Source organism: Lacerta agilis, chromosome 6 (assembly GCF_009819535.1).
Source record: "Lacerta agilis isolate rLacAgi1 chromosome 6, rLacAgi1.pri, whole genome shotgun sequence".
NCBI lineage: Eukaryota > Metazoa > Chordata > Lepidosauria > Squamata > Lacertidae > Lacerta > Lacerta agilis.
The window spans coordinates 37,113,851-37,140,542 of record NC_046317.1 but is presented as its reverse complement, the minus strand read 5'-3'; the positions used below and the strand labels follow the sequence as shown (position 1 = coordinate 37,140,542).

The following is a 26,692-nucleotide window of genomic DNA, read 5'->3' as shown; positions in this document are numbered from 1 at the left end:
GCTGCCATTGGTAATATACTATACTTATAGAACACTAACATCAAGACACCAGGACAGTGCCATGACCTATATTTCTCACAAACCAATTTTCTTCTTTGTAGGCTATGTGGAGAGTCCAACTGCTTTTCAAGTTTCATTTCTGTCAGCTAGAGCTTCTCCTTATCACACATGTACCTTTTGCTTTTCCTTCCCTCCAATCTCTCCTTCCCTGCATTCAAAGCATGAATGATCTTCAGTTTGTGCCATTTGGTTTAAGCCCCCATGATCTGTTGAAGCCACAATGAATTGCAGTTGCCATCTACCAGGACCATCCTCGTGTCTTCCACGTCTTTGATGTTAAGAAAAATATTACCTGAGATTAGAGGCAAGAGACATTCTGTGTTTTGAGGGATTGCAACTGATCCAACACTGATGGCGAATCAGATTGTTTAATGCCACCTTGCAGGTGGAGTCAGCCTGTCCTGTGTTTGTGACACTGTTATGATCATAGCAAAAGGTGAGGAATAACCAACCGGTCAGTCAATCGCAGAATAATTCATCGTGCTATGGGTAACCCATAATGTGATCAGTGGGCAATCTTCAAGTGGCTTGCTCAGAAGAGCAAATGAGACGAAAAAGTAGGATCAGCAAGTGGGACTGACAGAAAAGACAAATGACTGAGCACTAGAGAAGGCTGGTTGTGGACTGGACAGAAATATGTTTTCCTGCGTAACATATTTTTAAGCACAGTAAAGCTGTGTCCCAGGAATTTTGGTGAGTGAACTGAAAGAATTACAGTGGTACCTTGGGTTACAGATGCTTCAGGTTACAGACTCCGCTAACCCAGAAATAGTACCTCGGGTTAAGAACTTTACTTCAGGATGAGAACAGAAATCATGCAGCAGCAGTGGGAGGCCCCATTTAGCTAAAGTTGTACCTCAGGTTAAGAACAGTTTCAGGTTAAGAACGGACCTCCAGAACGAATTAAGTTCTTAACCCAAGGTACCACTGTACAAATATGTCATAGCTTTGAAGAACTGGTTGGAAGGGATGTTATCTATGCTATTTAAACCAGAATGGGAAATCCAGACATTACTGAATTACAACTCCCATCACTCCTGACCATTGACCATGCTGGCTGGGCTGATGGAAAACCAACTGCACCTGGGAGTGAGCACAGATACATATCACAAATTTAAACTATGACTTAAACTTGCACATACTGGATCACTGGCAATTCCTGGCTGACATGCAGCACAATCCTAGGCACATTTACAACTGGAATCATAGAATTGTAGAATTGGAAGGGATAACGAGGGTCATCTAGTCCAACCCCTACAATGCAGGAATCTTTTGTCCAACATGAAGCTGAAACCCATGACCCTCAGATCAAGAGTTTCATGCTCTACTGACTGAGCTATCCCATCCTTAGTGAGTGCATTTTGAAGTCCAAGACTTCATTAGCCCCTCCCCTCCCCATTATTTTCTAACCTTTGTACTAAGGCTCATGTCTGGAACAATAAGACCCACTGTGGTTTTGCCCCCATGTCTTCAGAGGGCTGAGCAAGAGCTGAGGCTAACAAAGGAAACCATTTTGCAGAGGGGCAAAATGTAAAGTGTTCTAGTGGAAGTGTGGACGACCCAGTGTTAGAAACTGAGATATGGAAGCTAGGAGCTGAATGGCACCTTAAACCTGGGTTAAGGGTGCAACAACGGAATGTCTAGGTGCGTTTTTTTAAATAACCAGAATACAAAGCTGAAAGTGATTGAACTGCAGCTGAAATATTATGTTCATTTTTCACATAGTCTACTCCTTCCCCTGCCCACCCCCCTAATCTTAAGAGTGGCCTTGAAGTACCATATTTTTTGCTCCATAAGACGCACTTTTTCCTCCTGGAAAGTAAGGGGAAATGCCTGTGCGTCTTATGGAGCGAATGGTGGTCCCTGGAGCTGAATTGCCCAGGGGCCAAAAGAGGATCATGCTTTTTATTTTACAAAGAGAAAAGGGGGTGTTGAAAGGACCCCGCTTAGCAGCTGATCAGCAAGAGATCGGGAGAGAGATAAGAGTCCCGGCTCCCTTTCAGCCCGCCCTCCTTTGTTGAATGTGCTGCAGAGGGAGGTTGTTTGTTTCCCCAGGACATGTGACTGGCTGATTAGATTATCTGTCTGGAAACTGTAGAAATGGCTCCCTTTCCTTAAGATTTTTCAGAAATGTGAGTTAAACCTCATAAAAATGGGGCTTTTCCTCTTTGCTTTTCCCCCTTTGCAAAAGGAGCTTTGCTTTTCCCCCTTTGCAAAAAAAAAGCTGCAAAACCTTTAGCTGATCCTCGAAAAAAACCCCAACCAGGGCTTTTCCCTTTGCAAAAAAAGCTGCAAAACTTTTAGCTGATCCTTAAAAAAGCCTTTTGCCTTTGCAAAAACAGCTGCAAAACTTTTAGCTGATCCTCAAAAAAAAACCCACAAAAAAGGGCTTTTAGGGGAGGAAAACCAGAAAAATATTTTTTTTTCCTTGTTTCCTCCTCTAAAAATGAGGTGCGCCCTATGGTCCGGTGCGTTCTATGGAGCGAAAAATACGGTACTTACGATTGCTTAATTCTAATTGCATGGGTTCAGCTTGTAAAGCAGATTGAGCAAAAGATTTTTAGCCACCTAAAATGAAATGGGGCATGCCTCTCTGTGTCTAAACCTAGGAGGGAGAATAAAATGTGGTATCATGGAAGGGGGCATCCAGCTGGTTTTGTTGCAGAATTCACTTGTAGAAACCGATGGTCAAAATATTCCTGAAGAACACTGAGTTTGGCTGCATCCAGTATGTGCATTAAAAGAGAAAACAGAGGTGTTCAGGTTCAATAATTTCTGTTCAACCCTGCTTGATGTTACATGGGTTTGAAATTTCCCTGCTGGCAGCTGATCAATTGAACCGAAGAAATTAAAATGGTAAAACATGATATTGGCATTCTCTAGTGTCCTATAACTCAGGAAATGGTTTGCCTTAACCAAGTTGCTCAGGCCTTGAATGATAGCAATGCAGCTATTGCATTGTTCTGCCAGTTTAAATCTATCCCAGAGTAACCATGACTGACAGCTGTATCACCTGTGAAATGAATTTGGCTTTCATAATTCCTAAGTGGAAGCCTGCATGATACTCACTGGAACAAACCACTTTGGTTACACATGAAGAGGCAAGGTATGGGAAGAATACTCCAAATACTTCAGAAAGTAATGACATAAAGGAGAGGTCAATGGGGCTCAGCCAAAATGGGTATGGGTGTTTCATAAGGATTTTCTCTCCAGGCAGCAAAAGGCAATTAACTTGTTTCATGGATACCTGCTTTCACAAAGTGCTGAACATTTTGAGCCAACACATATTTAAGAGGCTTCTAAAACACACATGCATACAAACATACATATAAACACACCAGACATTCAGGCAATGGTGAGCAAACTTCACTACGATCTTCTCTGCAGTCCCAGTTCCAGCATCAATTTTTGTTTTAAAAAATGACCTGCTTCATAATACCTTCTAGGTCTTACTGACAAATTTTGTCAGTAAGCAATGTGAATTTTTTGAACTTATAAGACAAAATATATTACTTGTCCCCAAGATCAGACCATACCAGAAGACTGGAAAATGTTCAATCTAACACCAATTATTCAAAGGGGATCCATTCGGATCCTGGAAACTACATGCCAGTTTTGTTCTGGAAAACTCATGAAATGCATTGTTAAAGATAGAATTATCAAGCATATAGAAGAACAACCCTTGCTGAAGCAGAAACCAACATGGCTTCTGCAAGACCAAGTCCTGCCTTACTGGCCTTTTAGGGTTCTTGAGAGTGTAGATAAGCACATAGATAGAAGTGATCAAGTTGGCATTGTGTACAAAGTATATTAATTATTATTATTATTATTATTATTATTATTATTATTATTATTAACATGCATTCATCACTTGTTACAAAAATGTTTCGAAGTGACTTACAACATATTTAAAATACCAACCAATTCACCAAACATTTAAAACCAGATACCTAGAATAAGCATATAGTTTAAAAATAAAAATCTCAATGTCTGTTTAGGTCTACTTCTGATAAATGTTTACTTAGTGTCAGGGTCTCGTCCCCTTTGTAGTGTGTTGCTCATGAGTAACCACCGACACCGTGCATTAACTATACTATTTATTGTGCCTTAGCTATTTACAGCAAGAGCTCTGCAAAACAATGTCTGCTCAATCAGTATCAGTTTTCCGGAACTGGGAGGTGTCTGTTTGCCCGCCAACAGCACAGCCTATGGCATGTCTTAGATGACGTTTGCATCGCCTTCTTCCCCCTTTCTGCTGGTCCTCCTCCGGAAACTGGCATCTCACCCTCTGCCTGTCTGTGGCTGACGGTGCTGGGTCTCTGTCCTTCCCTCTCAAGCTCTGGCACCTCCCTTTCCTCAGGAGATATTTCATGACGGGGGCTGGGTGAGGATGAAGTGTCCATGGAGATTATTGGCTGTGGTTCCCTATAACACAGTGAACCCTCTTCCTTTGATGAGTCACTTTCTCTCCCCCCATTTCTGGGCTGTTGCCCTCTCTCCCCCTCCTCCTCACGAGGAGGCACTCTTTCCCTGACACTTAGCTTTTGATAAATGGTTCACCAAAGGCTCCTAAGTAAGATTAAAAGTCATGAAATAAGAGGGTAGATCCTCTTATGGATCAGTAACTAGTTAAGAAAGCAGAGAGTTCATGTTCTGCAGTGGAGGGACATAGAAGTAGAGTCCCCCTAGGACTGGTACTAGAATTGTACTTTTTAATTTGTTCATAAAAGTTCGAGACTTGGGGTTGAGGCAGTGAGGTAGCCAAGTTTGCTCATGATACCAAATTGTTTGTGGTGTTTAAAACAAATATAGATTCTGAAGAGCTCCAACTGTCAGGAAAATGGCAAATGCAATTCGGTGTGATGCATACTACAACAACGACAACAAAAAGCTAATTCCACATATACATTCATGGGTCTGAACTGGCAGCAACTAACCAGAAATAGGGCTTTGGGATTGCAGTGGATAGCTGGAATCAGAATGTTGACCCTCTGTGTAGTAGCTATGGAAAAGGTAGATTCCATGTTAGGATCATTGGGAGAGGGAGTGGAAATAAAACTGCCAATATCACAATGCCATTAAGCAAATCTACGGTATATGACTGCACTGGGACTGCACTTGGCTCATCTACTCCAGCATCTTGTTCTCACAGTGGTCATGCAGCAGGACTCTTCTTGGGTATTTTAATTGTAACTGATGCTCACAGTTGTGATAATTAAATGCCAGAAGGTTTAATACTGCTGTTTATTGGTGTTTTAGTATGGTGTTACTATTTCAATTCACTGGCTTCTTTGAACTTTTGTTTTGTTTTATGCATTGTTCTTGTAAGCTCTGTTGATTTCCTTAAATTGAAAATAGGGACATAAATAATAAAGTAGCTAGGTTTTTAGAAGCTTCCCCCAGAGCCGCTTTGTGTGCTGAAAAGATGTTATCTTTGGAAAACATTCAGCTCTGTCCTAAAATGAGGATATGTGTAGACAAAAGTCAGGCCCACCGCATATAGGACATGAAGGAACCTGCAAAAGTTTTAACAATATGCAGGATGATCCCAACATCACCAACTGTTGTAATCAGGGGTGGGCAGGGCTGAGATCAACTGGGAGATAGCTGAGTGATCTGACTCCCAGTTGATACAATAATAAAATGTTTGTTGATTGAAGAATGCTAACTAGTGGTGGATTTTTATGTGAAAGGTCTGTTAACACAGTTGTTTTGCTATTGAAAATTAATCCCTGGTTAAGAATCTGCTAGTGGGGACCCTTCTATTTGCCAGGAGGTGATGGGACCAGTGGCCATGATCTTTTTTTTTATGTTGAGCTTCATACCTTATTTTGTGCTCTCCTCTTTCACCCTCATTAAAGGTTCTTTAATTCCTCCTCACTTTCTGCCATTAAGGTTGTGTCATCAGTTTATCTGAGGTTGTTGATATTTCTTCCAGCAATCTTAATTCCAGTTTGGGATTCATCCAGTCCAGCCTTTCACATGATGAATTCTGCATATAAGTTAAATAAGCAGGGAGACAATATACAGCCTTGTTGTACTCCTTTCCCCATTTTGAACCAATCAGCTATTCCATATCCAGTTATAACTGTAGCTTCTTGTCCCACAGAGATTTCTCAGGAGACAGATGAGGTGATCAGGCACTCCCATTTCTTTAAGAACTTGCCATAGTTTGCTGTGGTCAACGCAATCACAATGCTTTTTCATAGTCAATGAAGCAGAAGTAGATGTTTTTTTCTGGAACTCTCTAGCTTTCTCCATAATCCAGCACATGTTTTCATTTGGTCTCTGGTTCCTGTCCCTTCAAAATCCAGCTTGCACTTCTGGGAGTTCTCCACCCACATACTGCTTAATCCTGCCTTGTAGAATTTTAAGCATAACCTGCTAGCGTGTGAAATGAGTGCAATTGTGCAGTAGTTGGAGCATTCTTTGGCACTGCCCTTATTTGGGATTGGGATGTAGACTGATCTTCTCCAATCCTCTGACCACTACTGAGTTTTCCAAACTTGCTGGCATATTGAGTGTAGCACCGTAACAGCATCATCTTTTAAAATTTTAAATAGTTCACCTGGAATATCATCACTTCCCCTGGCTTTGTTATTAGCCAGTTATTGCAGATGGTGACAGCAGTCACGAAATTAAAAGATGCCTGCTTCTTGGGAGAAAAGCAATGACAAACCTAGACAGCATCTTAAAAAGCAGAGACATCACCTTGCCGACAAAGGTCCAGATAGTTAAAGCTATGGTTTTCCTTATAGTGATGTATGGAAGTGAAAGCTGGACCATTAAGAAGGCTGATCGCCGAAGAATTGATGCTTTTGAATTATGGTGCTGGAGGAGACTCTTGAGAGTCCCATGGACTGCAAGAAGATCAAGCCTATCCATTCTTAAGGAAATCAGCCCTGTGTGCTCACTGAAAGCTGAGGCTCCAATACTTTGGCCACCTCATGAGAAGAGAAGATTCCCTGAAAAAGACCCTGATGCTGGGAAAGATTGAGGGTACAAGGAGAAGGGGACGACAGAGGACGAGATGGTTGGACAGGTTCTTGAAGCTACCAACATGAATCTGACCAAACTGCAGGAGGCAGTGGAAGACAGGAGTGCCTGGCGTGCTATGGTCCATGGGGTCATGAAGAGTCAGACACAACTAAACGACTGAACAACAATGGGGACCCTGCTATTTTAATTCTAACTTTTTTTTGTACTTGGCTACATCTTGGGGTTCTAATAAGTAACAAAGCAGATCCAACAAGCCTCAAGTCAACACCTGGATTAGTCCATATGTCCAGGTTTGGGTTGTGCTAGAAGGTGAGGTCATGAACTACCCAAACATGCTGCACCAAAAGTTTGCTCAGAAATAAATTCCACTGTGTTCAATAAGGCTTACTCCCAGGTTGGTGTGTATAGGATTGCAGTCTTGATATATTTAGCAAAATTAATGATTCCAGAAAGCCATGCCACAAAAGAGAAGACAAAACAAATAATACCCACAGGATCAATGTGATAAGTGGGAAAGTTCACTCTGGCACATGATAAAGCCATTAATTTTGATATGAGCCTCACTTTCCTGGATATTGAAGTCACAATAATAAAAAAATGCCACAGCACTTAAGATTACCATGGAACAACCTATAAATGCCTCTGAAAATCCCCTTGGCCTCAAGAAAAAAAAAGCTTCCCCCCCCCACACACACCATACTTCTTATTGTACAAGAGGGAAATTAATTCCAGGGCAAAGAGACATTTTAGTTTGTCCCATGATAGTCAGGACCAGGTCTTTCCATGCAGGTTCAGGTGGAACACGCTGTTCATTGAGGTCATACCAGCACCAACACTAAAAAGCCTTTCTGTTTCTCCAAGTTTTCCCAGAAGTCCACGTTTACTTCATAGAATCATAGAGTTGGAAGGGACCCCATGGGTCATCTAGTCCAATCCCCTGCAATGCAGGAATTTGTGAGCAGCTCTGGGTTTATTTTATTTTTTTTAGAATTGTGCTATTTGTTTTATTTGCTTTTATTCTTACTGTATGGTTTCAGTGATTAATAAATCTCTCACATGATAAATAAATCTGTCCCTCCCCACTGAAGTAGTTATCTGTCACTTGTGAGTGAGAATGGGGAAAAGTACAGAAGAGTCTTATTTACACACACACCAATTTCACCTCAGACAAAATGCCTACAGCCTTAAAACATGGACTCCCAAAAGTTATAAATTATCAGGCATCAGTCACTACTACATGCTATTTGTCGATATGTTGTTCCTCAGTCATCAGAGGAGCTTCTAACTCTCCTCATCCGAGTTGTTAATGTTTTGATGTAATTCTGGTTCCCTTTAACTTGCTTTTTTGCCTTTTCTTTTCACAAATTGTCTTTATAGGGCCAAAAGTTGGTATTAAAACATTTTAATAAATAAAGGTTGAGTGTCTGAGATTGTTCTGCTGTTCTCACAACACAGTAAGGTCATTTGAAGTTCCATCTTGCTGCAGAATGAGCTTCCCTTGTGCCTGGAGCAAGCTATTCAGTTTTCATGTGAGTGGGAAGAAAGCCAAGTCAGCAAAGAATCACTGAGCCAAGCATAGCAAAAGGAGATAGCAGTTCACACAGCACACATAAACTATGGCCACCGATTTAGGTGGTTTAACAGGTCATTAGTCAAATTCATAGAGAATAAGGCTATCAGTGGCTACTAGCAATATAGTACCTCCAGGGTCAGAATGTTAGCCTGTGGGTCACAACAGCAGGAGAGGGCTTTTGCTCATGAGTTCCTCATAAGCAACTGGTTGGCTCTGATGAAGATGAAGAAGAAACCAAAACCCATAGGCTACTGCTGCGAAGGGCTCACTCCTGTCCAATGGAAGAGTGTACCAGTGCTATAACGAGGATGCTGATGGTTGGCTTCTGGAAGCCTTCATTGTATAATATACCATATTTTTCAGTGTATAAGACTAGGTTTCCCCCATAAAAATAATGTCCAAAATTTGGGGGCGTCTTATACACAGGGGCCATCTTTTTTTCCCCCCACCTTCTTATAATAGGGGGCGTCTTATACATAGGGGCGTCTTATGGGGGAAATACGGTACTTTTTAAAGCCTTGCCTTGTAATGAGCTCTTTAGCCTTAGATCTAACCTCCATAATTAAAATTAGGATAAGCTGAGTAGCTATAATTAGATTAACAAGTTGTTGTGTTCCTTGGTTTAAAAAACAACAACAACCCAAGGTTAGTCACAATAAATCAAATCAAATCATTCTTTATTACGGTCAAAGACCAGCTCTTAAAAAGGAGGTAAAGTAAAAATAAAAATAAATACAGCGGATCCCTTTGACGAAACACTTTCTGGGGATGTTACATATATAAAACTCTTTGAACAAGATTTAAAAGAAAATTATTAATTGCATTACAATGTTAAAGATTTAAAATAGTGGCTGCAGAAGGCTGAGCCCGGCTCGCTCGAGATTCCATTGAGGAGAAACTTAGATGGGCTGAGAAGAAGGTCTATATCTGCAAATTTGGACACAAAATCTGGCAACCGCCCTGGTAATCATCGGGTCTTTACCTAACAGGAGCAGGTTGTATAACTGCTTTTCTGGGAGGCTTGCAAACCTCACCAGTATGGGGTCCATGATCTCCCTTCGAGCTTCTTCATATAGAGGGCATCTGAAGAACAAGTGTTCAGGGCTTCCTATTTCCCCTAGTGGGCATGCGCAGAGTCTTTGGGCGTGTGGGATTTTTTATAGAGCCCCTCCAGCACTGGTGTGGGCAATGCCGCACTTCTGGCAAGAGTAAACGCCCTTCTTGAGTTTTTTGACAGGAGAAAGGAGAGGTAAGGTGCCGGGGCAGCTATGTATCTCTCGATTTCTCCTGTTCTGTATTCAGGGCATCTTGAACAGTCCTGTTGTCTTTCAATGTCACTGAGTCGTTGTCTGACTGTTACTTTAGCTTGCCTTGGATCCATCTTTAAGAGGGCTTGGGGGGAAAGGCCCATATTCTGGAGAGAATTCAGGACCGCTAACTGCCACCCGGACTGAAACTGATCGCAAAGGATCAGTGGTGCAATCCCTTGGGGTTTCAGATTTAGAGCCAGCCATTTATAAATTGATGTTAGGCGTATTGAAGCCTCCACACTCATCATTCCCGTTTCGAGTCTGATCCATGCGTTGGATACGCATTTGGGGACGTGCAGGAGGGCTCTGAGAAATTTAGATTGTACACGTTCCAAGGGAGAGAAAGAGGAGGACGGGCCTAGAAAGGTTCCGTAGAGGAGCTGAGCCAGCGCTTTGGCCTTAAATAACTTAAGGGCCGCCGGAACGAAGAAGCCCCCCTGTGTTCTGTAGAATTTGAGAATACAGTTTGCGGATTTTTCGGCTGAGCTTCCAACAGAATTTATATGCATTTTATTTGCTCCTGTGGCCTGTACTGCCATTCCGAGATATTTATAGTTGGAAACTTGCTCTAATCTATGTCCTTGTAGTTCCCAGCTTCTGGGCTTTGATTTTTTTCCCAAACGCTATTACCTTAGTTTTTTGGTAATTGATTTTGAGGCATTCTCTTTCGCAATATATAGCAAGCCTCCTTAATGCCCTTTTGAGACCGACTGGTGTTCTGGATAGGATAACCGCATCGTCGGCATATAGAAGGACGGGAATGTGCCGGTTTGCGAGCTTTGGCGGGTGGAAATCCAAATCAGTTAGTGCAGCTACTAGGTTGTTAAGGTAGAAGTTAAAAAGTAGTGGAGCCAAAAGGCACCCTTGTCTGACGCCCTTGTATGTTTTGATGGGGTCTGTTAGGTGCCCTTGGTGGCTGCACCTAACTCTGAGGGCCGTATTTGCGTGAAGTGCCTGGATTAGTAATAGGAGCCGTTTGTCGATTGATGTGTCCTGCAGTCTATTCCAGAGTCTGGATCTGGACACGGTGTCGAATGCAGCTTTTAAATCTACGAAGGCGGCATACAGAGAGGCCTGCTCCCTTGATTTGTATTTGTCTATGAGATGATGTAACGTGAGACAGTGGTCCAACGTGGACCGGCCGGGTCTGAATCCCGCTTGTTCGATAGCGAGGATGTCTTCCTTCTCTAACCAGTCTGAAAACTTGGCGAGAAGGTGCTTTGCATAAAGCTTGCTGGTCACGCTTAGTAGGCTAATCGGCCTGTAGTTTGCTGGGTCCCGTCTATTACCCTTTTTGTAAAGTGGCACTATTATCGCTGTTCCCCAATCTCTGGGGATACGGCCAGAGTCATCAATATGTGTGAAGAGGGCAGCTAGAAATGGTGCCCACCATTCCACTTGTGCTTTTAACATTTCTGGTGTTATTCCGTCTAGGCCGGGGGCTTTAGCCAATTTTAGTTGGTTAATGTAGGTTTCCATTTCAGATACTGTTACTGGGGGCCATTTTGCCAGTAGTTCTATTTTGCAGGTCTGAAATGATGGTACAATGTCGTCATAAAGAGATTGAAAGTACGAGACCCAGAGATTTGGAGGGATTTGTGAGATAAGAGAAGCGTTGGTCATGCGGATGCCAGGGGCCACTAATTTCCAAAAAAGGGTTTGATCTTTGGATTTCGCCGCGCTGATTAATTCCGCCCAGCATTTTCTGCTGTAAGCATTCTTTTGCTGAATTATACGCTTTTTGTACTCTTCTTTTTGGGAGCGGACAATAAGGTAGGCTTTTAATCTATCCGCCTTTTCGGCTGTCAGGGCTGCCTTGTATGCATTTTGAAGGGCTCTCTTAGCTTCCAGGCAAGAGTGGTCGAACCAAGGTTTGTTGGGTATTGGCGGTTTGTTAAACTTTTTCCCTGTGATGTTGAATAGGTACGGTTTTAATTCTTGAAGTAGGCTATCATACGCAGAGATTGGGTCCTCAGACATGGAATTGGGCCCCGTGCCATTCAAGATTGTACTAAGTTTTCCAGGGGATAGGATCTCCTTCAATCTGCGGCCGAGGGCCTGGGACCATTTAGCTCTGCAGCCAGGTCGCTCTAAGGCAGTAATTTCAGCGGGATAAATTGTCCTCAGGAAGGGAGATTCGATTTTTGGTGCTACCTGCAGGTGTAAGGGAAAATGGTCCCCTTCAATGAATGGAAGTACTTTTAGATGTTCGATTATTGGTAGGAGTTCTTTATCTGCCAGCATGTAGTCGATTGTGCTTGTTTTTGCCCCAGACATGTAAGTGAATTCCCCAGGAATATCGCCGCTGGTACACCCATTTAGAATAGGGAGACTCAGCTGTCGTGAGAATTTAAGGAGACAAGCACCTGCGAAATTAGAGTATTGATCCTTTGATTGCCTTGGAAGTTGGTAGGTTTCTGGGTCGGAGGCAGCTAGGTAACCGATTGTATACCTGTATTTGATTTCTAAACTGGGATCATCCGGCCCTAATCTTGCATTCAGGTCACCCGCCAGCAGGACCTTTGCTCCTGGATAGTCTGCTTGCAGTGTCCTGACATATGAGGCCAGTTTTGTCCATTTACTCTCGATATCTGTTTTTTTTGAGGTTGGGGGAATGTAGACGTTAATGATTAAGAGATTGCAATTTCTCCAGGAGATGAGTAGGGCCATTGCAAGCTGCTCTAGCGGGGATAGTTCCTTGCATAGGGCATTTAAGTGTGATGAGATCAGTATACATAACCCCCCTTTGAGCCTCCCTGGGCCTTTACCTGCGACCGCCCCTACTGCATATGTGTGATATCCTTCCAAGATTGGGTTTTCAGCTGCCCAAGTCTCCTGGAGGGCAATAATACTAAAGTTTTGACGGTAGAAAGGAATATCGGAAGAGCGGGATAAGCAACTAGCCCAGCCTGCTATGTTCCAGGAGAGAATGTTTAGCGCTGAGGTTTTTCCATGGGAGTTTTTGATTTTATCGCACTCAGCTGTTTTCTGCCACTGACTCCTTTGTGCCTTAAAGTTGGCCTTGATTTTTCCGGGTTGTGGTGTTGTTTGAGAACCCTTTTGGGTTAAGATGTTAGTGTGTCCGAACAGGGAGCATCCCTCTGACCCCTGAATTCAATCCTCTGTGTGGATGACTTCCAGGGTTCCCAGACAGTCCCTGAAGATTGAGCCGTTTCCCGGCGCTGGAACCACTAGCTCAATTTGTTGTGATTTGTGATGTGGGATTGAAGGAGGCGTGGGGGAGCCCATTTCTTCTGGAGACAGAAATAGACTGGTAAACCATTCTTCTTTAGTTAGGGGTTTGGCTTTATGGTTAGTAAAATTGAATTCCAAAGGTGGTGGCTGGGCTAGGAGATGTAAGGAGTTCCTTATAACCGCGAGTCTTTCAATTAATGCGTCTTGGGAGCGTTGTATCTGTTCAAAGTATGTTGTGAGGGGGTACTCCTCCTCAAGGGGAATATCAGCTTCTGATGTAACTGGTAGTTGAGAGATTTTCTTCTGTAGTCCCACCTGATTGGGGGGACCCATCTCCGAGGGGGGTGATTTGCGGTATCCACCGCTGTTAGCTTCTTTGGGATTTGCTTTGATTTTTGGCTTGCCTGGCTTAAAGGATCCAAAGAGTGGGGAGGGGGCTTCGATGTTTTCGAAAAAGCGCTGCACTAGCAGATCTTCCCTCAGCAAGTTTTCTTTAGCTGACAAAACCCGTTTAACTGAGAGCCCGTCCTTGAAAGTCACTTTGGCTCTGCATTGCGCTATGTCATAAGGGAGGAGTTTTACCTCGCTGATGTTTTTTGCTGTCACGAGGCCCCCGGTTGCTGAAGCGATAATTGCAGAGATGATTTCTTTTCTCCTAACATGGGATGAGGGAAATCTTTTCATAGATAGTGTTGAGAGAACCAGTTCGTGAATGTTCAGTTTTAAGTTCCAGCAAGACTGTGACACATTGGCTTGGGCCTTCTTTGAGGTATTATGGTTACCGGGCTCTCCTTGGGGTGCCAAAGTCGAGGGGACCTGCTTATAAACTGCAGGTTCCGTGTGTTTTGGCGGTACTCCATTAGAGGTTGGTGTGGGTTCTGAAAGGGCGTGAGGCATTTCCCCAACCTGCTTGGGTGATACCTGTATGCTTATTTTTCCCTTCTGGGTATTGGGGGCTGATTTCTTAGGTATTATGTTCTCCAGCAATTTGAACAGCTTTTGGAAGTTCATTTTCCCCCTCCTGCCACTCGGGGTTCCCTTTCGTCCTTTCAAGTTGATGTTTTTTGACTTTTTCACCTTTTGTGTGGGATGTTTTCTCCTAGAGGCCAGTTTTTGTTTTTGTTTTTGTTTTTTTGGAACAGGGATCCCTCCCTCTTTGGTACTATTTGTTATTTTATGCTCTAGTCCTGGCTTGAGTCCCCCTTCATTTGCCCTATTGCTGGATGCCGTATCAGAGGGAACAGCCTCTTTGCCCTTGATTAATGTAGTTAGCGTGGAGAGCAGATTCAGGCTTTCCGACAAAAAAATTTTTATCGGCTCGAGTTCTTTACATAGTTGTGCGAAATGGCATTTGAGAGATTCCTCGTACATGCCAGCTAAGTGAAAAGTAAAATAGTCCAGGTGCTCAAGCCTTGGGCTGTTTGGCCAGACGTCGGATTCGGTCAGCTCAGACTGGGGGAAGTGCCTTGTTTTTTCTCCGGAAGGGGAGGGAGTGGGGGGCTCATTTTGGCTGGTTTCCATATCTACCAAAAGAGTCTCCTGTTCCGTACTTACTAAATGGCCCTCTTCGGCTGTCTCAGCTTGATTTAGTTCGGAAGCTAAGTCCACTCCCTCTCCACTAGCGTTTGTTTTCTCCTCTCTTCCAAGCCAGATGTGTTCCAGTGACCACTCGTGCGGGTGAGGAACTCCTGGGGGGTCTGCCTCCATGACCCTAGGTTGGAAGTAGGTGGGAATTTTAGTCTGCTTTCCTTTTGTGGGCGTTGGTGCCGGTTTTGTGGGAGAAATGCCCAAATCTTTGCAGCATTTTCTTGTTAGGACCATGATTGTAACTCTTGGCTAGGGGAGGCTGCTTTATCCCGACCCCGGTTTGAGGGCTCTGATTGTATTACAGGGAGGGGGGAGGTTGGAGTTGGAGTTATTTTGAATTACTTCAGGAGGAAGAGGAGATTTATAGACCTTCCAGCCTCCCCAGGAATTCTTCACTGATAGTAGTTAGCAATAATTCTTCCTGGGGTGAGCCTTTTTAGCAGTGCAGTTTGAGAATAAGACTCCTACTCACGCTGCCGCGATTTTGAAGCGACCTGATCCGGCGCCATCTTGCCTCCTCTCCGTTAGTCACAATATCTTTCTTTGGTTAATACCAAGAAAATGTTGTATTTCCAAAGTGAACAGAGGTTGTGTTTCCCCTATGCACACACTTTCCTCGCACTGTTCAGCAGTGAGAATCCAAATGCAGCTCTCTCCCACTCTCCACTGCTTTTTCAGCATTCCTGAAACATAATCTGCTTCAGCAGCTGGCAAAAAAAAAACACTTTAAAAATATTTATTTGTAACAAAATTCACTGTTTTTTTTGCTGACTTCACCATCCTCTTGCAAACACTCTCACAGAGGCAGTAAATTTGCATTCTGAATATCCCAAGTAAGTATTCCCTCGAAAAGACGTATTACTCAAAGTGAAACATACAAGTGCACAAACTAAAAAACATTAGGACACAGCCGTCACTTAAGAATCAGAATGATTGGCATGAAGTATCCAGAATAGCTTGAATAGCTTTTCACTTTCCCTTCTCTTGTCCCTTTTCTGTTTGTCCTGATTAGCTTTGCCTTGGGTGTCTAGTAGAGATAGCACCAAGAAAATTGCATCATTACTAAATGTTCTCCTGCCATGGAGTGGTGCCAGAAGACTCACCTCCTTCAAAATGAGAACAAGGTCACTGTATTCTATTCATCAACCAACAAAGGCTATTTGAAGATTTAAAGCCTGTACATAAAGGGCAACCATAACCCTAAGCCAGCCCAATAAAATAATGAACACACGTCTCCAATGTATGGCATTTGGTTCTAGAGCACTGGAAAAGGCTGAAACTTCGTGGAAATTTAAACAGTTGTGCCAGACTAATTGGTTTAATTAGACACTTGAAGGATTGGCTGACAAGCTGGGAAAACAGGTGGAGAAGGCTGAATATAACCCCTATTTCCTAACCAATGACACCAGTCACCATCAGTTTCTTTGCCATTTTCTTTGGTGCCACCTCATCACTCTCTCTATACTTCCTCTCTCCCTCCATATCTTTTTCTATTCACTCCACCATCACAATCATCTTGCAATTTTCCAGTCAGTAACACAGGCAGAACTGACTGCTCACCATGTGTCCTGATCCCACAACCAGCAATGATGGTATTAAGTCAGAGGCTGCAAAGTCACTGGCTAAGGAGCCAGACTCTGAACCAAATGCAGGTGACAAGGGGGCACTAAACCCAAGGCTGGCAGGCAGGAACCCCATGGATAAGATCCCACAGCACTAGGGTCCTTAGCAGCAGCCGAGTGAACCTCATGGCCCCCTTTCCTTACTCCTGAGTGCTGGCCTACCTACATCAGTAGCTGAATGGTGTGAGGAGGGTATCAGACAGGAAGCAAGAGAACGTAGAAGTCCTCAATCATTCTGAGAGTGGAGAATGGAGAAAGATGTGATCTGAGGTGAGTTAACAAGTGACTGGCCCAATGTCACCCAATGAGATTCCTGGTCTCCCAGGCCCTAGTCTAATCATTACACCACAAAAGTAAATGCGTATATGTGCATGACTATTGATAACAAACAGATGTCTGCAGCAACTCTAAAATGTTGGGCTCCAAAGTAAAATTTCTAAGGACATGGTTATTTTCTCCTTTACCAACAATTATGAATGCAGTTACACACCTAGTCCATTTGATTTCTGTTCCTTTTCCACCTTTTTAGCTATTGAAGTAACTGAATATAAGAAAATTTTACATTTCCACTTGATATAGCATTAAAGCTGTATTTGCCTACAAATGCAACTAAATTATTGCTTTATTGCATCCAACTAAAGTATCTTTACTCTTTCCATGGAAAGGTGACATTCAAACTACAAACCAAGTTGCCTGGTATATGGTTAGCTTTCAAGATAAATACAGTGGAACAAGACACACAAACTAAACTCTGAGATCACTTGCTTTAACATTTGGGGGTGGGGAATGGAATGATATATTCACCCACATTCTGGGCAAATCACCTGGGCATCTGTTAGCAGATCCTAATCTATTTACTGCCCCGCCCTGTGCTCCCAACAAGTTGCGTGTTTAGACCTTTAACCTCCCCCTTAAATAAATTCAGACAAGAGTCAAAATTTTGGTTTGGTTTTTGGCAGAATTTAGGCCACAACTTTATTGATTACATCAATTGAGTGGTTGCATAGGCTCTGGTTCAACTAGCTCCCTGCACCATTGCAGGTAGCACTGATGGCCATAGCTGTCATCCCTCCCTGCTGTTCCCCACTGCTATATACATAGCTGTCAACCCTTCCTACTGTTTCCCAATGCTATAAGGGAATTTCCCACAAAAAAGGAAAAAGTTGACAGCTATGCGCTGACCCAGGGCACCAGCATAGGTCAGCCTAGGGTGAGCACCCTGGAACAGCGGAAAGCTGGGGTCAGTCTAGTCCAGCACCCAGATGTCCCTCTTGGACTCAGGCATGGGCACAACCCCTCTCAGGGTTGACCAAACCATTGAGTCCTTGGATTCCTTTAACGGAATACCCTTCGCATAGGGATGGCGAGAGGGTTCACCTGAACCAGAGCCTATCCGCAACCTTACAAGTTGTGACAATTTGCTATGTGGCAGGTGAAACCCAAGTGGCAACAGCCAATAAGCCAAGTGGGGAAAATTCCTGCCGTGCCCCTGTCCCAATGACAGACGACACACGACGGCATAGCAAGGTCAAGCACAAGCCCTAAGTATAGGGAGAGGTGGGCAGGTGTTCCGATGCACTTGCCCAAAGAGGAAACTCAGGGACACGTGCATGGGCTTATGTAGGTCCCTCGATCCAGCATCAAGGGACCTACCAACAGGGTGTTATGGCTATCCAATTGAACCCACCCACAACACAGGGTTTGGTTGCCAGGTCGCACCGCAACACGTGCCCTCTTTGAGGGAGAACATGATATACCCTTAAGTGACCAAAAAAGGATTTGGATACATACACTCATGATTTCCTATTGGAGTGCAATCTGTTATCTGAAGCATAGCTACTTGGTTCCACTGAAATCAATAGAAAATTCCAAGGAAATGTGGTCAGGATTAGGGTGTTCACTATTCTCTGCATAAAAGACTTATTTGGAAACTCTGGATTTAACTGCTTTCTTATGGATCCTCAATCACATTGACTATTTTAAAGCTGCACATAAAATCTGCTTTCTAATGAGGATATGATATCACATGTGCAGATAAATAAACAGCCCATGGTAAGCACAACTCTTTACTGAGATCAAGCAATTCTTTCCCAACAACAAGGAAAACATTAACACTGGTCATCAAACAAGCAGCAGGGGGAGGATTTGTGTCATGTAAAATGATGCACAGATCATCTCTCATTCTTAAGCACAGCATCTTCTCGCAGTTTGAAACAAGTTATTCTTGTCAACATATCCCTGCGTTACACAAATGTAAGTTAGTCAATGCACAAATATCAAAGACAGTTAACCCAGAGCCATTGTTATTATACGCTTGAAATTATATATTACCCATGCCCATAAATTGTGTGCATGCAAAAACTTCATCTAGAATCCCCTTTGTGCCATAGTGTTAAAGTAATTATCTGTTTATTTATGTATACCAGTGCAGCTTATTCTGGTGTAAAAACTAAGAGACATGGCATGTGAGAGCAATAGTCCTCTCCCATTGTTGTGCCCCAGTGACTGGTATTCAAAGGTAGGGATGTTATAGAATTCCAACAAAATCAGAAATGGGAAAGGAAATTGCCAATGTTTACTTATTTGTCCCATGATAACCCATCCAGTGAATGCAATCCGTATTTGCTGTAGTTTCTTTCAGCCTGCAATATGTAATTGATTACATTCCACCACCACCACCCAATTTCCATTGTGTTTCCTTTGCATCAAAATTATTTGGGTGGAATAATAAAATCACAACATAATTTAGGCGATTTTTTTGCAAATTATGAAAGCTGCGTAAGTTATGTAATTTTGTCACAGTGAGCAGAGGGACAAATAACATAGTTTTTGGTGGAAGATGAGCTGCAGTGTAATGGAAACAGTGCTGCATTGTGAAGAATACAGGGTGGAACAGAAAATGATGGCTTTTTACATCCCAAAACATAATGCTACTGCTAGATGTGGCTATCCTCCACAATTGATTCCTGTCTAGCTAGTAACCTCACAGGACACCAGGACTATCCCAGTAACCACTGTCAGTATACATAAGTTACTTGCAGGCGAGTTGGAGAGTGGGTTGCCAGTTTCAAGTTGTGAGGCAGCACCACCATGAAATCACATCCCCAGCCTCTGCTAGGTGCCATGATACTATAGAAATAAAATGGGAGCTTTCACACGTGAGGCATATATTGATTTGATGTCCTCTCACTCCATATGCCAGCAATGATGAACGTGTGGCATTCCAGGCATCGTTTTTGATAATTTATTAATCTCCTTCTACACAATTTTCTCAATGTACTATACTACAATAAACAGGAAAAAACACCCACAAAACCCCCAGCCAATACATTTTGAATTAAAATAAAGCAATGCAGAATAGACACTCAAATTATTTGACGCTAACTCCCATCCTTCCTGGCCATCAGCTATGCTTGCTGGGGCTGATGGGAGTTAGAGTCCACCAACATGTGGAAGTCCACAGGCTGCCTATTCCTTTTATCTGTTATTGTCTGGTTGTTGTACATGTGGAAGAAAAAGTGGAAGAGTGGCATTGGCAATAGAAATAAATATATGGCCAGTGCACAGTTCACATTTGCTGTACAAACCCAATTGATGCTGAAGCCACTCTAAGCCTCATGTGTGAATTTCCAACTCCACAGCAGCAAAAGCCAATGTTAGGAGCTGTTCACAGGACCACATCAGCAAATTGTGGCCATGGGCAGAAGTTCTGCAGATATTGCTGTAAAACGTGCATCCCAAAAGATGGCTATGGCTTTAGATACACTGCTGTAAATGCTCCAATACAGCAATTAAAAAAAATAACAACCCAGTCTTCTACATAGCCATGAAACAAAAAGGAAATGAAATATAAAATATGTAAAGCAATGTGAGTGGTTGGATTCCCTTTCAGATAAGTAGGGCAGGATGCGGAAAGCCCTGAGCACACACTGATGCATGCCATGTATGTGTCAAGAGAGCCACAGACCCTTAGGGTGAAATGCACACTGATCAAAGTAATCTACTCTGAAGGAAAGCAAAGCACTCATTTAATCCTTAATTCAATCTCTCACATAAAATGCTAAACCCATTTCTGACTATTAGTTCCCCATGCTAATCTTCCAACAATTTTTCCCTTGAAGACGTAAAAAAATAAAACACCAAAAAACCCTTAGCTTAAAATATTAATCAATATTTAACCCAGCCAGGGCACCAACTTGGATTATTCCATTATTTTCCCACAATTCCTTTCGGCAACAATTGAATTACGTTCACTTCATTTTCTTTCATAACAAAAGAATTTAGCTCTTGTGATACGACTTTGGATTTAGCTATTCTACCATGGTGAAGATTTGTTAGGATAAGCATTCCTTATGATAAGCATTCCCCATATTCACAGTTCCCACAGCCTGTCCCTTACAAAAGTACTTATATGATCACCCCATAAGGTATCAAAAGAATCCTTGCCTTTTAAACAGCTTAGAAACTATCATTTAACTTTAAAAGGAGGACACCAAACCTGTCTAATCACAACTGCAACACAAAAGTAGACAGTCTGCACCACACATGCCCCATGTCTAAACTGCGGACTTTGTCCCATTGCATAGTAGAATGATTCAGGGCCACATTCAATGAGATGTTTAGGTTGGCCCGTGTTGGTTTTTTCTTTAGAAAATTGCTACTGCAGGATGTGGGGGGATGGCCCAGATTTAGAGCACAGCATGGGGAAGAAGAGTTAATCCTTTGCTATTTAGGGCTGCTACCTGATTCAGGACAAAACCTCCCCTTAGTGCAACTTCTCCTGTGACCAATTGGGTTTGTATGTATAGAATCTGGATCAGAATCATAGCAGAGGCAAAGAGTTAAATCTGGTGTGATGGCCTGGGATTCGGACTTGGATGCTGAACCTGAGGGATACCTGCCTGCACAGGATTCCCCGCCTCCAGAACCAGCTGATCCGGGGCTAGGGCATGAGTCTGAAGGGTCCTCACCTGTGCTGGATCCTCAGGTGCAGGCATCAGCGGAGTCTGCTCTGGCTCCTGATGGGATGGAGGACCCATTGCCTGCAGATGCTCCACTCTCAGCCCCGCCAGGGGAAGCTGAGGCTGCCCCTGGGTCCGGTAACCCACCAGCCTCCCCTGAGCTGCGGAGGCTCAAGGCAGAGAGGCAAAGGGAACTAAGTTCCTGCAGCAGGAGTGCTCGTCTCCAGGCCAGAAGGAGAGGCGAGTCACCAGAGGATCGGGGCCGCCCTATGCCTCAGGGCAGATAAAGGCCGGCCAGCCCCAGGTTGTGTGAGCAACACAGTTGCTAACGTGTGCCTGCCTATGTCTTCGTGCCTGTTTCTGACCTGGACCTTGCCCTACTTCCTGCCTTGCTCCTTCCTGGACTGACCCCCTGTTGGACTCCTGAACCTTGGGCTGGACTTTGACTCTGGCATGTTCCTGACCTCTGACTACCTGGCTAGACCCTTGGAATATTTCCTGACCCTGCCGCTGCCCCATCTCTGGACTTGGTTGCTTCGCTAGACCTACCACTGTTGTCTGGGACTGCTGCCCATGTCCTGCTCGGCCCCGGGTGAGTTTCTGGTCTTCCCAGCCGGTGTCCTCTGGGCTGGGCACCCCCAGGGCCAGCACATCTATTTTCTCTCCTCACTCCCCCCAATGTGGTCTTCATCTGGACCAGGTACTCCTGCAGCTACTAATTCGTAAACAAAGCTAAGCATGCAAGGGCCAAAACATCATGGCTAGTTTGCTCCTCAAAATATATCCTACATCAATGAAGTTACATGGATATATACTTTAGATCACCTAGATGCTGGTCTCAGTATAAGACTGTGTCCTTTGTTCCTATGTCCTTTCCTACATTTCCTCTCAAATTCTTTCCTACATTTCCTCTCAAATTCTGTTCTATCCAGTTAGCACTGTGCATCACCCACCCTGACGCCCACTTCAGATGATATCTAAGTGGCCTGGTTGTCCTTGGTGCAAGGAGATGTACTGGTACCATTCCACATTTCAACTGCGCCACTTAATCCTCCCTTTCGCTCAGTCTATTTTCTGAGCATCTTCAATGGCAAAATGCAATGTCCAAAATGGTTCCTGCTGTACATTTTGAGCATGAATGGTAGCCATTATGTGTACTTTGTACATGGGTGGGACCTACTGAAAGCCTGGCTGACACTTTCAGTATTTCTTCATCATTTGAAAACTATGGCAAACAAGACACATGGCCTGCCTTAGCTGTCAAACAGGAATTCATGTTGTATGTGGTCAAAACTCTGGAGCTTGGTCCTTCTTCATATTGATGGGGGGGGTCTGCTCCAGAGGAGTTAGCAACACAAGAAACTTCCTCATATCTGGTTACACTGTTTGCCCCTTCGATACAGTATATATATTGATTTTTAAAAAATATTTCACAGCCAAGAGGAGCAAAGCAGATGCAATTTGTCCATGCACAGTAAACCATGCTGCCAAGCAAACCTTTTTAGTATCGTAGTTAGTGCTAAACCTAGATTTGAAACTACGGGCAAGCTTAGGAACAGTACTTTTTAGCCAGCCATACCTAATGAAAATGTCAATTCAAACATTACTATAGATCCCCAGACACAAAAACCCATGCACAATTCAAAATTGTCCTAATAATGCCAATATAACTCTGCCTGACTACCAGGTCAAAGGTAGTGTTACATTGGCTCATTCGCTTGCCCGTTCCTTTCTGTCCAGAATTTTGAACTCTGCTTGGCAGAAGCTCTCCACAGTGTCCAGCACAGGTGATCTTTCCCATCATTGTCTGACATTTTTTAAGCAGAGATACTTCAACTTGGGACCTTCTGCACCCAAGGCATGTTTCACACCATTGAACTTTGACAGGTCTTAGATCACCTTTTCCAGTGATATTAATTCTTTGCAAAGGGTATATCCGAATAGTTGGTGTGGACTTATCTTTGCAATCAACACTGTGCCCAAAATTTCCATGTCAAGTGTAATGCAGAATTAGCCCTGCTTTCTGGTATCTGCATGATGGATATCGTCCCCAATCCTCTGAAATCAGGACATGCATCTGTTTTTGAATAATGCATTTGAAAAACACTGTAACAGAATTTTATTTTTTTCAAAGACTGACGACTAGAATTCAGAACTGCAAAATAAGTCACTTCATCTGTGCTAGTCATCAATAGGAAACGCCTGGTGTATATAGTTAAAGGTCTGGAGCTCAAAGACTAGCCTTAAGCATCAAAGCATCAAAGGGTTAAGGGGTTGACATGTGAATAGAGAAGAGCTTTGCATTTGGAATCTGTTCCTTTGCCTCTCAAGAATGAAATTGTGGATTTGGTGTCAGACAACTGTCATATATATTGCTGCCTCTTCACTGACTGAATTGAATTTGATGTCTCAATGCAATCATGTACAATTTAAAAATAAGAGGATATTTCAGAACAAGCCTTAATATCTTAGAAATTGCCAGCTCAGTAATCCTTCAGGAATATCTTCTTCCTTTCATCCCGACTTTCCCTTTGTACTTATTGTTATTTAGTCCTTTTTCATATATTCGGGGGAGATATGGTAGCAAACTGTTCAGCTAAGAGTAATGTTCAGCATGCACCCACTCTCCTCATCAAAGGACTACAGAAACGAGACCTCCACTCGGATAAATATACACAAATCAAGGGGGATGCTATCCTTAGGATTCATTTGAAAAACCAGATGACCTGTTGCCAAAATTATGTATAGGAATTTGAAGAACGCTAGACAGGTTACGTTTACATTTGCCCCTGGTAAATGTAAGAAACTTTTTTTAAAAAAACAACCCATCAATTTAGCCTAGATTGTTTAAATCCATTGCTATTATTTCCTAGAGAATTACTTAAGTCTACTGAAGATGAGGCATGAGGGGGCTATTTGCTCCAAGGACCTTTTTAATATGGCTGTATTGTAATGCTGCAGTGCCAGAACCTCTGTAGCAATAAAGAGGAATTCCTCTCTAAACACAACTTAGGAACCACCATTCTATGTGTCCTCTTTTAATAATGCATTTATTTAACAATACTGGTAAAAAGAATGGTTCTCATCAGATGTAACACTTTAGCCGCGTTTCCTTTGGTGCTGCATGATTTGAAACACACACACACATGCACACATAAAGCAAGCGCACACAAAAAATTACAAACAGAATATATAAACGAGTAAGATACTTGGTGGCCAATAGTCCCTTTGGCCTCTTTCCCTATTTTTTGCTTCAGAAAGTACTGGTAAAATATGATTTACTGCTGCTATTGAAGATGTGAAACCCTTGAGGTATATCTATAGTTGATGCACTTTGATGCTTGTTAGAAAAGCCACTGAACAGAATATATGTACTAAGGCAGAGCTTTAATATCTGGGTGTATACTGTAGTACATTGCCAGTCAAATCCCCACACGCCCATACCTAATTATTTTCTTACAAGGTTATGCCTAATTGGCCACTAGCCTAATTGATTAATCATCTGCATTTTGGAGAGGCATCGAGAAGCAGTGTGAAGGGCAGGAAAATATTTATTCAGGTACAAATGTTAAAACCAATCAGAGACGCCTAGTAACACACACACACACACACACACACACACACGAGAGAGGGGGGGGAGAAACATGACTGGGGAAAGGGGGACCTAACAGTGTAAAATCGGGAAGTCAATAACTCCATGCATTTATCCATGCCATTTTCAGAAAGGTGACCAGAATGTTAAGTAAGTTGCTTTGGGTCAGACACGCAGGAGTTAAAGGATCCCGAGCTTGTATGGAGGAAAGATCTCACCAGACACACTCTGGATTCACATCTCCACATTTGCATAATAAAATGTACCTTTCCTTATGATTTAGCCCTTGTGGCAAAGGCAAAGGATAAATGCCATGCTGCCAGACTCCAGTCCCTTCTCTGGAATCTCTGCCTTTGCGTAGAACTTACGCCAGTCACATACAGCTAGGCTGACAACGGCAGGTTTTGGACAGTCTTGAGAGTGAAAAAGGCAAAAAACATGAACTTCAACTGAAATTAAGGGCTATCTATGCAATCCCACAACACCCTTCCAGCCCCACCTCTGCAAAAAAAGGAGAAAAGTTAATAGGAATCCTCGACCAATTCTCAATGCCACTTGTACCCAGTAGGATACTGCATGCCTGGTACATGATGCAAAGCCTCTTTGAGGCATTTCTGCATTTTTTCATCCCATCACCAGCAGTGTAGATGAGCCCTGATCATTTCCAAATTGCTAATCATAACCATCCTAAAGGGATTGTACCAAGAAAAGGCAGAAGAAGCTAATTTAAAAAGAGGGTTGTACAGGTACATGAACCAAGGATGCCAAACATCATCATGACATTTAATCAAAACCACAAACTCGACAAAAATCATCTTTCCCCCTCAGCCCTTTATTTCATCCTCAAAGCAATCAGAGGAATATAACTTCTCTCCTACCTTCAGACAGGGTTGCTTCCTCATCTGCCCCCCTACACATCCTCTTGTTGCAGGGGGGGGAAATGCTCCCCCCAGTCTTCTGTTCCTAAAACAATATGGACAGTTCTTTATTTTCTTCTGGGAGATAACCCCTGTGTGTATGTATATATATCAGTCAGTCTGCATGCAGTAGAATCCGTAGATCCTGAAAGCAGAAGCACTCAGAGACGGGTATCCTAGTGAGAAAATCCTCAGCAGTTTCAGTTCAGTGAGAGCATCTCCTTCTCAGCAGCAGAAGCAACAGCAGCAAAGGCAATGCTTCTGGTACTCTGCAGGCCACATCGTTCATACCTTATACATCACTACCACATTCCTTCTAATAGGAGAGCACAATACAGCGTCTCATCGCTGGCTGCCCCTGAGCTTTCTCCGTGCAGTTGCATTTCTGCATCTGAACTGTTCTTAATCATTCCTGCAGTCTCCATCTCATCAGCAGGCTATTTGTGTCTCAGCAGGAGTAGCAAAACAAGCATGTCATCACCTGGAGGTTAGGCTCACCCTGTTCATTAGGTCTGCCTCTAAAAAGAGAGAGAGAAAGAAATCTTTGTGCATGGGGAAAAGAGCAAACAGGCTCAGTGAAATCCGTTCTCCACACCGGGGCAAATTCTGCACACACATTATTCCCACAGTGCCGGTTGATAAAGGAATGTCAGCAGAAGGGCTTAAAAGATCTGTTTTGAAAAACTCCAGATCTTTGTGGCAGGCTTCTCAAATGGGGGGGGGGGGGTAGAAGAGCTCTCTAGATGCACACAAAAATATGTTTATTGGTGCACAGAAATGTGTTTATTGAAACCAATGTATTGCAATATCTTCTGTGTAGCACTCTGTGATCTAGATGTATTGCTTGTCATGTAGTTGATTTAGGATAATAAATTG

At 43.1% G+C, this 26,692-nt stretch overlaps 1 protein-coding gene across 9 annotated transcripts in view; it reads right to left on the bottom strand.

The window, feature by feature from the left end:
• DAB1 (DAB adaptor protein 1) overlaps positions 1-26,388 on the bottom strand; it is a 561,275-nt gene extending 534,887 nt beyond the window's left edge. For 2 of the 9 annotated variants that reach the window (XM_033152011.1, XM_033152003.1), the window contains exon 1: positions 25,778-26,287. The gene's annotated coding sequence lies outside the window, so the exon portion shown is untranslated. Of the gene's footprint in view, positions 1-25,777 lie in introns of all 9 variants that reach the window. The other 7 variants (XM_033152001.1, XM_033152013.1, XM_033152007.1 and 4 more) reach the window with 7 other exon arrangements.
• Between the last annotated feature and the right edge of the window lie 304 nt (positions 26,389-26,692).